Source organism: Chlorocebus sabaeus, chromosome 1 (assembly GCF_047675955.1).
Source record: "Chlorocebus sabaeus isolate Y175 chromosome 1, mChlSab1.0.hap1, whole genome shotgun sequence".
Classification (NCBI taxonomy): Eukaryota; Metazoa; Chordata; class Mammalia; order Primates; family Cercopithecidae; genus Chlorocebus; species Chlorocebus sabaeus.
Window position 1 is genome coordinate 88,772,547 of NC_132904.1, and position 13,379 is coordinate 88,785,925.

A 13,379-nucleotide genomic window follows, 5' to 3' on the forward strand; every position below is an offset into this window, starting at 1 on the left:
GTAGTAGACAGGGAATTTCAAGAAGCTTGGACTTGAACTCTGTGTAGGAAAAGCAAGGGCAGGAAGTCACGTGCTACAGACAGCTCATGACACCTGTTAAGACACAATTGTTAAATTTTCAGAAATTCTGTTAGATGATTGTTAAAGGCAAACATTATTTGAAATTAAAATATTTAATATATACTTAAATAAATTTTATTAAAAATAAAGGTAACAAGTATGCAAGATTCATCACTTCCTAATTATTTTATTATATTTTGCTATCATCTATGTTATGTCTCTTACATCCGTATGGTGTAATTTTTTTTTTTTTTTTTTTTTTTTCCCCCAGATGGAGTCTGGCTCTGTCTCCAGATTGGAGTGCAATGGCGCTATCTCAGATTGGAGTGCAATGGCGCTATCTCGGATTGGAGTGCAATGGCGCTATCTCAGCTCACTGCAACCTCTGGCTCCTGGATTCAAGTGATTCTCCTGCCTCAGCCTCCCAAGTAGCTGGGATTACAGGCACCTGCCACCAAACCCATCTAATTTTTGTGTTTTTAGTTGAGAAGGGGTTTTGCCATGTTGGCCAGGCTGGTCTCGAACTCCTGACCTCAGGTGATTCGCCCACCTTGGCCTCCCAAAGTGCTGGGATTACAGGCGTGAGCCACCACACCTGGTCAGAAATATTGTATAAGGGTATGTTACAGCACAGTTCTTCCCAACTCCATGTTTGATGTCATAGTAATAGCTCGAAGTCAGCCATGGCAGTTGTATTTACATCACTGAAATCAGCAACTGCTACCAAACAAGGCTCTATTTGTTGTTTTGTTGATTTTCTAGATTTAAGAAAGTGATGCAGAATATGTTAATAATGCAGATTAAATATTTAAATGTGTCATATCTGTCTATTATATTACAAATAACACAAAAACAGGAATACCCTTCTAGTCTTCAAAAATGATTATTCAATTCAGTGAAAAGTTGCTCTTATCCTTGATGAATGAGTGAGGTTCTGACATATGGTTTCATTGTTTCACTTTTACTGTATTCTATAATGTAAACCAAATATCAACCAGCATTATTGTCAGAACCATACTTGTCAATTGCAACCATGTGTTGTCCATGAACACTAAGTTTGGCAAAAATCAATGAAAGCAGTCTGTGAAAATCAATTGCTATATGGAATTTATAATGAAAATATTGTATATTTTATTATTATTATAAATTGTGTGTTACACATATTTTATATCAGTAAAATTAATTATACACACACCTACTCTGATTCAAACATACACATTTCTTTCTAGAGAGCCAGTTGTTGAATGAGCATATCCCTAAGTCTAGGTTACTTCTGTAGCAGAATTAAATTTGTGAAACACTTAGCTTTCTTTGGGATACATAGAAAGTCTCGGGAAGGAGGGCCTAAAAACGGGCTGCCCTTCCTGCAGCAAAGCAGGATGAGGACTTGAACTATTCCTATTGTGGAACAGAAAGTGAGGGTAATCCCGAAGCTGTGTTGGGTGTACCTATATTACACACATGTGAAATATACATGCATGTAAACAAGGGCTAGGGAGTGAGAAGCACCATGAAAAATAGTTACAGTGGTGTGTGTATGAGCAATTCTCTTTACTTTTATTTTACTATTTTAAAAAAATTTAAAATCTAATAAATACAGGGTTGTAAAGAGAAGTTCAGTTCAATAAACTAAGAACTACACAAATTCAGAAGATCTGCAGTCTAGCTCTCAATTTATAGCTAACCTTGATTCAATAGTTTGACTTTATTGATTGTGTTTTTCATCTCCAAGGGGTAAAATAGCAACCTGGTGCATCAGGTAGCAATGAGGAATAAGCAGTCCAGTAGCTTGACAATATAGTTTCTTAAAAGGGTGATAGATGGGGCAAAGAACACTCTACATTATAGAAATGCTAGAGTTAAAGCTAAACTGTACTTAAATATATCGTTTCCTTGGTAGTCAGCGGACATCCTTTATCAAATCTAATGTTATGAAATATCTATAATCTGTCTCTGAACAATTCTTCCTTAATTCTCCTAAGTAGCATCTCTACCATTAACTTGGAAAAATAAGAAATACATTCTAATGAGAGTGTTAATTATAAAAAGTGTTTTATTTCCTATCATGGCAACATTATAAATCAAATACTTTGCACTCTATAGCAACAGAGTTGCAAAGTTGTTCATTTTGCAAAGCCAAAAGTGACAAGCAACATTTTCAGGAACATCAATAGATGATATGGGGTCCTAAGGCTGCCCCGATAATCTGGAAAATCTCTTTTACCATGATTTGATTTCTCGCATAAAACTTTACATAAAATAAATCGATGGTAATATTTAAAGATAATTGCTGGGCTAGATGAAGATAGGGTCAAATTGACATTCTTATAGGTAAAACAGGATTGCAATTCACCAAGGAATATGTTATTCATTTTAATAGGTGGCCTTTTACCCCCTCATTATTTTTGTTACCTCTAATTGGTGTCAAAATGAGATCAATACCACATCCGCGTCTCATAGGATGCTTGTGAGGATTAAATGATATATAAAGTATTTAGAAGAGGCAAACAATGCACACTATAGATGTATTGGTATTATTATATTATATTATTATGCATGTTGGCTATGAAAATTTGATTTCAACTCGGTGCCTGCCTGGTGTAGTCCTATGGTACATTTTTGCTGTGTGTCTCATAACTGACAGGGCATCTTCCTCAGCAATATTCATTTCTCTGATTTCTTTCTTGTAGTTGCATCCAGATTGCTCCAAGATTCTCTGGCCACCTCACAGAAATCAGAGACAGATAATTAATCTCACTAGAGGTGTCCAGGTAGCAGGTCTCCTAGGACTTTGTGTAGTTAGGTTTTTATGAAATCCAATAGATGGTCTGTGATTGCTTCTTAGGCTCTTGTCTCATGGTCACCTGGAGAATGTTACTCCTGGTAGTTTGTTTCTTGTTATTTTGTTTTGTTTTATTCATTCTTCTTAATACTGAGTATATAATATTGTTTCTGCATGGTATGTTTTCAGAACATATGACTAATCTTTTACAATTATGGAATTAAAGAATGGGAAGATTCTTTAAGTAGAAGCTCTCATTAAAAGTTATATATAGCATTCCAAAACTTCCATCGTAAATCTCTCTGATTCCTCCACCATTGATGTTTGAGTAATGGACACCTATTGGTGTTGTTGATGTTTTTCTTCTGTCTGCCCTTCCCACTAGAGATAGGAGTGGTCAAGTGACACAGGCTGGTCATATGCCCTCAACATAAAATGACTGAATTCTCTTCCAATCATTACTTCAAAAAAAACAAAAATAAAAAACATCTAAATATACACACACAATAATAACCCTGTTTCTCCTATCTTTATTCCCCTTTCTTCCCTTAGTGATACGAATTCTTCTCGACATTGCCTTGTCTATAACTCTGCTTACTGGACTTCCCTGCCTTCTGCAGAGCACTGTTAAGGACGTCCGAGTGGCATAAACCAGTGGAGACCTTTGCCTTGTCCCGCTCTGTAGTCCTAGACAAGCCCTGTCCTTGGAACAGTGTACACCAAGGCAACAGCTTATGCCAGATTTTCCCTTCCAAAGAGAGGGATCATTCTGCTTCCCCTGCCCAGAAAGCTCCTTTGAAAAGACACTTTTCAAAGAAGTTTCTCAGAGCTCTATCTTACCTCCTTCAATATTTCATCCCATTTCAAGATGATCATAAATGTCATTTCCCAGCCTTTCATTTTCTTAATCTGCTACTTTGTAGTATTGAGGCCTTTCTTTTGTTCCCATAAGAGATTTCAGTGTAGAATGTGCAAGCAAAATATGTCCTAGCTCTCAGGGAGATACACATGTTGCCCAAGGGCACTCTGAACCAGTGCTCCTTGTGCTAATCTTTGGTAAAAATCCTTCCCACCTACTAAAAATCCTTCCCACCTACTAAATTATAATTGAGTACTTTCCATAAGTCAAACACTGACTAAGTAATCATGCTAAGTATACCATCTTGGGAGACCGTCAAAGTGATCTGATCGTAGTTTTGGAATTTGCAGTTGAGGAATCAATGATTGTAAAAAGAAACAACTTTGGCAAGTCACAGTGGTTATGCCTGTAATTCCATCACTCTGGGAGGCCAGGGCGGGCTAATCATTTGAAGCCAGGAGTTCGAGACCAGCCTGGCCAACATGGTGAAATTCCATTTCAACTAAAAATACAAAAATTAGCTGAGCTTGGTGGTACACACCTGTAGTCTCAGCTACTCATGAAGCTGAAGCACAAGAATTTCTTGAACCTGGGAGGTGGAGGCTGCATTGAGCCAAGATTACTCCACTGCACTCCAGCCTAGATGGCAGAGAAAGATTCTTTCTCAAGAAAAAAAAAAAAAAAAAAAACAGAAAGAGAAAAGCAATTTAATCTAGGTCACAGAGCAAGTGGCATTGTTTAGACTCAAATCTCAGACTCTCTGATTCCAAAGCCTGTGAGTTTTTTGTTTGTTTGTTTGTTTAAACTGTGCAGCTTATTGCTTTCCCAGGGAAAGACTAGAATTTTGACATCAGAAGGCCTGAATTAACACTTCTGTTCAGCTGTTCATATGTGGACTTGGATGTCAGTCACCTCTCAATAATAATTCCCTCCTTCTGCAAGACCCGCAGGTCTCCAAGTCAGCCATAACTTTGTTGACTTTGCTCCTTCTGTCTGGAATACCCCTACCTGCACAGTGCTTGGCTAAGAACTACCTGCCCTTCAGTCCTCAGCTCCAATGTCCTTCCTGTAGGTGGTTTATCCTCCTCACAGATAAGCTCTCATATGCCCCTGTGGTCACCTCTGTTAAGTGTCTCTTCAGAATGTGCTGTAAGCGTCTGCTGTCTTGTACGGGCTCCATATTTACATGATACCAGCATCTTATCAGTGAACATGTTGGGGTATATGGAACCAATAAATGTGTAGTTATTTATAGATCATTTACAGTATTATATTTATGATATATGATGTATATTACAAATCATATAGAACAATACAAAACTTTTAATATAATAAGATTTGTAAAAATGATATTCTTAATGTCTTGATAATTACAATGACTTCAGACTTTCATTACTGCTAATAGTGTAGAATACTATTTATACTTAGGGGAAAGCTTGCTAAGAGGGTGGTGATAATCAATATTTCAAGTAGTCATCTTGATATATATTTTTATAGGACTTATCTGCAGATCTGATTAGAATAACATTGTCCTTACCTCAAAATGTGGCTGACAAAAATTGTCTACCCTTCTATACCGTTTGCTTGTGTTTGTGTTACAAGTGTTACCTTCTGTCCATTATTTCTTGGAAGGGGCCTTTTTAAGCCATTTCTCCATGTTATCAGAGCTAGTTATTTACAAATCCATTTAACAGACACCCATAGGACACAGCAAACATAGTAAAGGGCAGGGAATGTGAAAAGAGGGAAACCTTCCTGCCCCCTTGTGGGTAGTAGAACTGCTGCTCCCCTCAAATCATGCTTCACCCTCCCTAAGGGACAGAGAGCCCACAGATGCCCACACAGCAACTATTGTGATATCCTGATAATTTTCTTTATAAAGATAAAAAACAAAAATGAATGAAATTTCTCATCTTGATGATCTTGCTCAACCCGAGGGCACCTGCACCCAACTCTAGAGGACCACTGCTCTGGACAAGTTCATGAAGGGCAAGGATTACATTTTCTCCATTTTCTCTGTTTAATTCAATCAGAAAGGCTTTTCCTTTTAATAATAGCAATAATAAATAGCCAAATACTGCTTAAGCATTTTACCTTCATTACTTAATCTTCATATAAAACTATGAGGTGGATATTGTTATTACCCCCAATTTGTAGATGACCCTGAGGCAAAGAGAAGTTAATTAATGCGGCCAAGGTCACACAGCAAATGATAGAGCTGGATTTCAACCATAGGACTAGGGCATCTGAGCCCATATTCTTCTCAGCCATTTTATTCTTCCTCATCTGAGGGTGTGTGTGTGCGCGCGTGCACGCGCGTGAGCATGTGTGTGGTGTATCAGTAGGTAAATCTAATCATGTATCCAATCATTTACTCAATAAATATTTATTCAGCACGAAGCAGGGACAAGGCACTGCTCTAGGCACCAAAGATACAGCAATGAATAAAATAGACTAGTCTTTATGAGATGCACTGGGGAGAGATAGAAAATAAATGTAATATAAGTGTGTTTAATTTTGCAATACGTTAGAAGGTGGTAAATGCTACAGGGAGAAAAAACAGGGAATTGAGGGTTGAGAGTATTGTGAAGGTAAAATTTTAAATACAGTGGTCAGAGAAGGCCTTGCTGAATGGGCAACATTTGAACAAAGACTCAAAGGAGTTGAGGCAGGAGCATGACCGGGATGCTGGAAGAACAGCCAGGAGGCAGTGTCAGTACAGTGTGGTGCATGTGATAGGGAGAGCAATGGCTCCCCAAAGATGTCTGCATCCTAATCCCATGAATTTGTAAATGTGTGACCTTACATGGCAGAAGGGACTTTGCAGATATGATTAAATTAAGCACCTTGAGATGGGAAGATTATCCTGGATTAGCTGGCAGACCAAATGTAATCACAAGAGTCCTTATAAGGGAAAGGACCGAGATTGTGAAGACAAAAGCAGAGGTCAGATCCATGTGATTGCTGGAAGAACAACATGAGACAAGAACTGTGGAAAGTTCCTAGAAGCTGGAAAAGACAAAGAATGGATTCTTCCCTAAAGAATTCAGTAGGAAGGCAGTCCACCAACACATTGCATTTAGCTCAGTGAGACTTCTCACCTCTAAAATTATAAGATGATAAGCTTCGTATTGTTTAAACCACTAAATTTGTGGTAACTTGTTACAGCAGCCAGAGACAACTAATACAGTGAGGAAGAAGAAGAGCAGTAGGAGATACAGCCAAGGAAACAACTGGAGTCAGATCGTGCAGGACCTTTTGGGCCATTTTAAGACTTTGGCTTTTATTTCAAGTGAGATGGTAACCATTGAAGAACTTTAAGCACAAAAGGAAAATGATGCAAATTACATTTTGTTTTTGTTTTTTAAGAGACATGGTCTCATTCTGTCACCCAGTCTGGAGCAGTGTTATCATAGCCCATTGCAGCCTGGACCTCCTGGGCTCAAGCAATCCTTGTGCCTCAGCCTTCTAAGTACCTAAGACTACAGATGTGTACCACCACACCTGGTTAATTTTTAATTTTTTAATTATTATTTTGTGTGTGTGTGTGTGGAGCAGGGTCTCACTATGTTGCCCAGGCTGGTCTCAAACTCCTGGCGTCAAGTGATCCTCCTGCCCCAGCCTCCTCCCAAAGCATTAAGATTACAGACGTGAGCCACTGCAGCCAGCTGAATTTTTAAAAGGATTCTTATGCCTGATGTCTGGAGAAGGCCTGTGGCGTGGGGTGGGGGATAGAGCATGAGTGGCAGTATGTGAGAAGCAATGGCCATGTGGAAGCAGGAGACCCCTTAGGAGACTATTGAAATCATCTACAGAAGAAGCCATGATGGCTTGGCCCAGGACTATAGCAGTGAAGACGGTGAGAAATAATCAGGTGCTGGAAATATTTTCAAGATAGAGTCCACAGGATTTGCTGATGGATTTGACGTGGAATGTGAGACACGTGCAATCAAAGATTTCAAGGTTTGACCTGAGCAACTGGAAGGACAGAGTTGCCATAAGTAAACTAAGGAATACCTTAGATACAGATCTTGGGTAGCACTGGGGGGTGAAGGTCAGGAATTCAGTTTTAGATGTGTTAAATTTCTCATTTGAGAAGGCACTTAGAAATATATCTATTTATATTTGTCATGATTCCTGATATAATTGAATTTATTCCTACTATCTTCTAGTTTTTGTAATTTTCATTTGCCATATATTTTTATTGTTGTTGTTGTTGTTTTCCTAGCCTGCCTTATGTAAGAAGTAATATATTTTGCTATATCCCTTTTTGAAATTTCCCTGATGGCTTGGAAGCTGTAGGTTAGACTTTTGTTCTTTACTGTTTAAATTTGTAACATATATTTATAAATACTTGAAAGAATGTCTTATTTAAGGCTGGGCACGGTGGCTCACACCTGTAATCGTAGCATTTTGGGAGGCCGAGGCTTGTGGATCACCTGAGGTCAGGAGTTCAAACCAGCGTGGCCAACATGGTAAAACTCCGTCTCCACTAAAACTACAAAAATTAGCGATGCGTGGTGGCAGGCACCTGTAATCCCAGCTACTTGGGAGGTTAAGGCAGGAGAATTGCTTGAACCCAGGAGACGGAGGTTGCAGTGAGCCGAGATAGCACCACTGCACTCCAGCCTGGGTGACAGAGTGAGACTCTGTCTCGGAAAATAATAATAATAATAAAATACAATAATAATAATGTCTGATTTAGTATTTCTATTTCATTCCCAAACAACTTGAGACTCTTAGAATGTTTAACCTTTTAATTACACATTGAAGGTCTTCTCTCAACTTGTCCCCACTCATCTTCCTTATTAGAGTTAACTAGAGTTTTCATTTTAGTCTTAAAAAAACAAACAAGCAAACAAACAAAACAAAGTGAGTTTATCAAAAACTTAACAAATTTCCCCACATTTTATCAGCTTCTGTGCCCACCAGTATTTCAGTCCTTCCCTCTTGTTTCACTATTCTATTTTTGGAATGTCTTATTGATGAGTCTGAGGGTGACAAACTCACAGTATTTTTATATCTGAATATCTCATTTTTTTGCTGTTATTCTTAAATGATTGTTTATTTGGGTGTATAAATCAGGCTAGACAGTGATTTTCCTTCAGAACTTTCAGTTACTCTTCCATTAGACTTCTGGCAAATAAGTTAGCTACTGAATAGTCCTATTTTGGTTTGTTTGTTGTTCCTCATACGGAATCTTCTTTCACTGATAGTTTCAAAAATACTCTCTTCACCCTTAGACTTGTTCCTACATGTGTATTTTTATTCATCCTTGTCATCATTCAAAGTACACTTCAAATCTGAGGGCCCCTATAATCTTTCTGTTACAGAAAATTTCTCATCCTCTCCTCAAGTATTGGTTGTAAGGCATACATAGCTCAGAGCTGTTATTCGCCCTCTGGCTCCATTCACATTACACATTGTGAGTTCCAGAACACAGACTTATTTTTCTCCACTCTCTACTTCCTTTTTCTGAAATTTTTATGAGACATATTTTGGAGCCTCCCAGTCTATCTTCTATGTCCCCTATCTGCTTTCTTTTATTAATTTATTATTATAATATCATACATACAAAAATATTTTACCATTGATTAAGTATAATTTTGATACTCATGTGTCAAATAATCTGCTCAAGAAATTACACATAAACCTTTACAACTTCTGCTATAGCTTTCCCCGGTTTTTACCCACTTACCCATAAGTAGTAACTGGTATTCTGCATTCTATGTATATAAGTGCCTTGTTATTCATAACAGTATATATCCCTAAAATAGTTTGATTTTCTACATTTTTAAATGTATGTAAATGGTATGCTGGTATGCCCTATGTATTCTGTATTTTGTTTTTTCACTTAACATAATTATTTGTGACAATTATCCACATCAACAAGAGCATCATTAGTTCATTTAGTCTTACTACTGTACAATATTTCATTATTTAAATAAATCACAGTTTGGGTCCAGGCCCAGTGACTCACTGTAACGCTAACACTTTAGGAGGCCAAAGCAGAAGGATCCTTGAGCCCAGGAGTTCAAGACTAGCTTGGGCAACACAGTGAGACCTCATCGCTACAAAAAATAAATAAAACAAAATTAGCCAGATGTGGTGGCGCTCACCTGTAGTCCCAGCTACTCCAGAGACCGAGGTGGGAGGATCACCTGAGCACAGGAGTTGGCGTCACTGCACTCCAGCCTGAGTGACAGAGCGAGATCCTATCTCAAAAAATAAAAAAATAAAAATAAAAATCACAATTTATCCATTTTCCCATTAATGTACATTTGGGTTAATAAGCTACCGCAAACAATGAACAATGCTGCTATAAATATTGTAAAAGTATGCTGGTGGATATGTGAGTTTTTCTAAGATAAATAGGTATAGACATAGATGGAGATAAAGATTTAGATATAGATTTAGATTTAGATGTCTTTGAATTTCAATATTCATAGCAGTAGTGTGTAAGAATTCCAGTTATTGATATCCTCACCCACACTTGGTATTCTAAGAACATTTTTAAACTTTTGTTAATATGGTGGGTGAGAATTCATATATTTAGCATTTCTCTGATTACTAATGAGGTTGACATCTTTTCATATGCATATTCTTCACAGATTGATTCTTTTGTGAAATGCCTGTTCAACGACTTCTGCCCATGTTTCTACTGGAAATTTTTAATTGATTTATAAGAGTTTTTATTGATTTGTAAGAGTTTGTTTTAAAATATTCTCAATTTTAGACCTTCATGGGTTTATTGCAAATATGTTCTCTCAATACATAGTTTGTCTCTTCACTTTTAAATGCTGTGTTTTGATTCAAAAGATAAGTTTTTGATTCTAATACTTTTTCTCCAAATCTTATTTTGGTGGCTGTAATCTTTAATATAATGTTGAAGAGAAGTTATTATAGTGAAATATATTTCCTATTCCATATTTTTAAAATGTCCTTAATGTTTTACCATAAAGTATGATATTTGCTATAAATATTTTTCATGTCTACTTATTTTTGTTTTATTTCTACTTTGTTTTAAAAATATTTCCCGATCTTTCCTACTTAATGGAAGTATTTATTGTTTCTCTAAAAACAATAAACATACTTATTATATAATCTTTACTCAAATTCTTCTATTTTATTTATTCCGTGGTACCTCATCCTCTGTTTACGGACTTTTTGGACTTCCTTATTATTTTTTCCCTTTAAGTGTACTTTGGATTTGGGGGTGCAGATTTACCTTGTTAGAAAGGTTTCTCTGTTTCTCTCTTTCTTATTTCCTTCTTCTGCTTCCTATCTTTTTTCTTTTCCCTCCTCTTTTTCCACCTCCTCCCCTTCAAACTTTTGAATTTGCTTTCACTCATCCTTTTGCAGAACTAGAAGCCGGCATGGTTCAATTCTCTGTCCTGAGGCTGGGACTATGCCCTCCAGCTTTCATAGCTCTATTGCTACATATCAACTCTAATGTAGAAGCCACTTGGCAATACCCTTTTTACACATCATTTCACCAGTGGGAATTGCAACCCTGGCACTAGTTTCAAGAAGTGAGCCTGGCTCAGGTCCACATCCCACTTGGGAAACACTTTCAGTCCAGTTATCCTGCATAAACTCAACTCCTAGCTGACTTTGCCTATTTCTGAACAGGGAGCCAGGAGACCAGCAGGACACACTCTCAGGCTTGCTTTCTCTTTTGCATTTCTACTTCACCTATGATCCAAGGAGATAATTGTCTTTATTTGTTTGTTCATTTGTTTTTTGAGATGGAGTCTCACTCTGTCACCCAGGCTGGAGTGCAATGGTGTGATCTTGATTCACTACAACCTCCACCTCCTGGGTTCAACTGATTCTCTTGCCTCAGCCTCCTGAGTAGCTGGGATTACAGGCATGTGCCACCACACCTGGCTAATTTTTGTATTTTTAGTAGAGAAGAGGTTTCACCATGTTGGCCAGGCTGGTCTTGAACTACTGACCTCAGGTGATCTGTCCACCTCGGTCTCCCAACGTGCTGGGATTACAGGCATGAGCCACCATGCCCAGCCAGTTTTCTTGTTTTAAAGCATGGAAATCTCTTTTAAAATTTATTATTATATGCTTTTTCCTCTGGTGTAATGGGATAGTACTTAAGCTCACAATTTACAACATTGTCTTAACATAAAATCTCTTATATTTGTATCCAGTAATGGACACAGGTTATCCACAAATGCTTGATGAATCAATGTAGACATAGACAACTTCATGCACAGAAATAATAATGCCTATCTTACAAGACTGTCTGGAGGCTTTGTTAAATAAAATGTGTGGGGAGCCACTGTTTTGAACTGAACTCCTGCACTAGAACCCAACAGACCAAACCCCTTGATAGGGTTTGGCTATGTCCCCACCCAAATCTCATCTTAAATTGTAGCTCCCATAATTCCCATGTGTTGTGGGATGGACCCGGTGGGAGATAACTGAATCATGGGGGCAATTTCCACCATACTGTTCCTGTGGTAGTGAATAAGTCTCATGAGACCTGATGGTTTGATAACGGATTTCCCTTTTCACTTGGTTCTCATTCTCTCTTGTCTGCCACCATGTAAGATGTGCCTTTTGCCTCCCACTGTGATTGTGAGGCCTCCCCAGCCATGTGGAACTGTAAGTCCATTAAACAGAAGAAAATGTATATGAAAAGATGTCAGCCTCACTAGTAATCAGAGAAATGCTAAATTTCTTTATAAATTACACAGTCTCTTGTATGATTTTATCAGTAGCATGAGAACGGACTAATATAACCCTCATACTAAGTACTATATAATAAAACTGAAACTATAAGGAAGAAGAAAAGTCTTCAAACAGACCAGTTTTTCCTAAAAACAGGAGATTCAAAGCCACCCATTGGGAAAGATCCGGTCAACCTGAGCCAGCATAATATGAAAGTCCTCTGTGCTTTAATCTTTACAAGGAAAGTAACTTGATATTAACCAATCTGCTTTTTTGGTTTGTTTGTTTTATTTTGTTTTCTTGTTACCACTCAAGTTATGTTATAACAAACTCGTTCTGCCATGCCGAATGGAGCGCTCTCTAATTTTAGATGAGATGCTACCTGATTCATGAATTGCTAATACAACCCAATTCTATTTTTAAACTAAAGTTGTTAACAATTTTAAGTAGTCAGGTCTGAATCATACTTTTTTTTCTTTTTTTTCCAGCTAGTTTTGTACTATCTCATTTAATACCTTGAGGATCTCTGATTGTTACACAGGACTTTGTGGTGGGAAGAACATTGCATAAAACCTCCAAAATCTGACAGCCTTTTGCCTGAGGGCAGATTTGGGGAGGGGAGTCAAATAACTTCACAACTGGAAGGCAGGCATGAATGCTGGACTTACGAAGGAAGCCACTTGACTCTGGGTGGGAGAAGGTGATGTAAGGAGTCTAAAGCCAGATCTCTGGGCTGGGATAAAATGAGATGTGGGATTTCGCAGTCAGGAGAGACTTACTTAACCTCTTTTTAATCTGTTCTCCTCACACAAAAATCAGGAAAAAAATAAGTTCTGTGCTTTCCATAACCCACAGCATGTATTAAAAGTTGGCTAAGAATGTTAGTGAAGCACTTTTAGCTTCCTGGAGGGGAAAAACGGCAGCACTGCATGTATTAATTTTAAGTGTTTTTGTATTGATATTATTAGCAAAAGATTCAAAATATTCTTT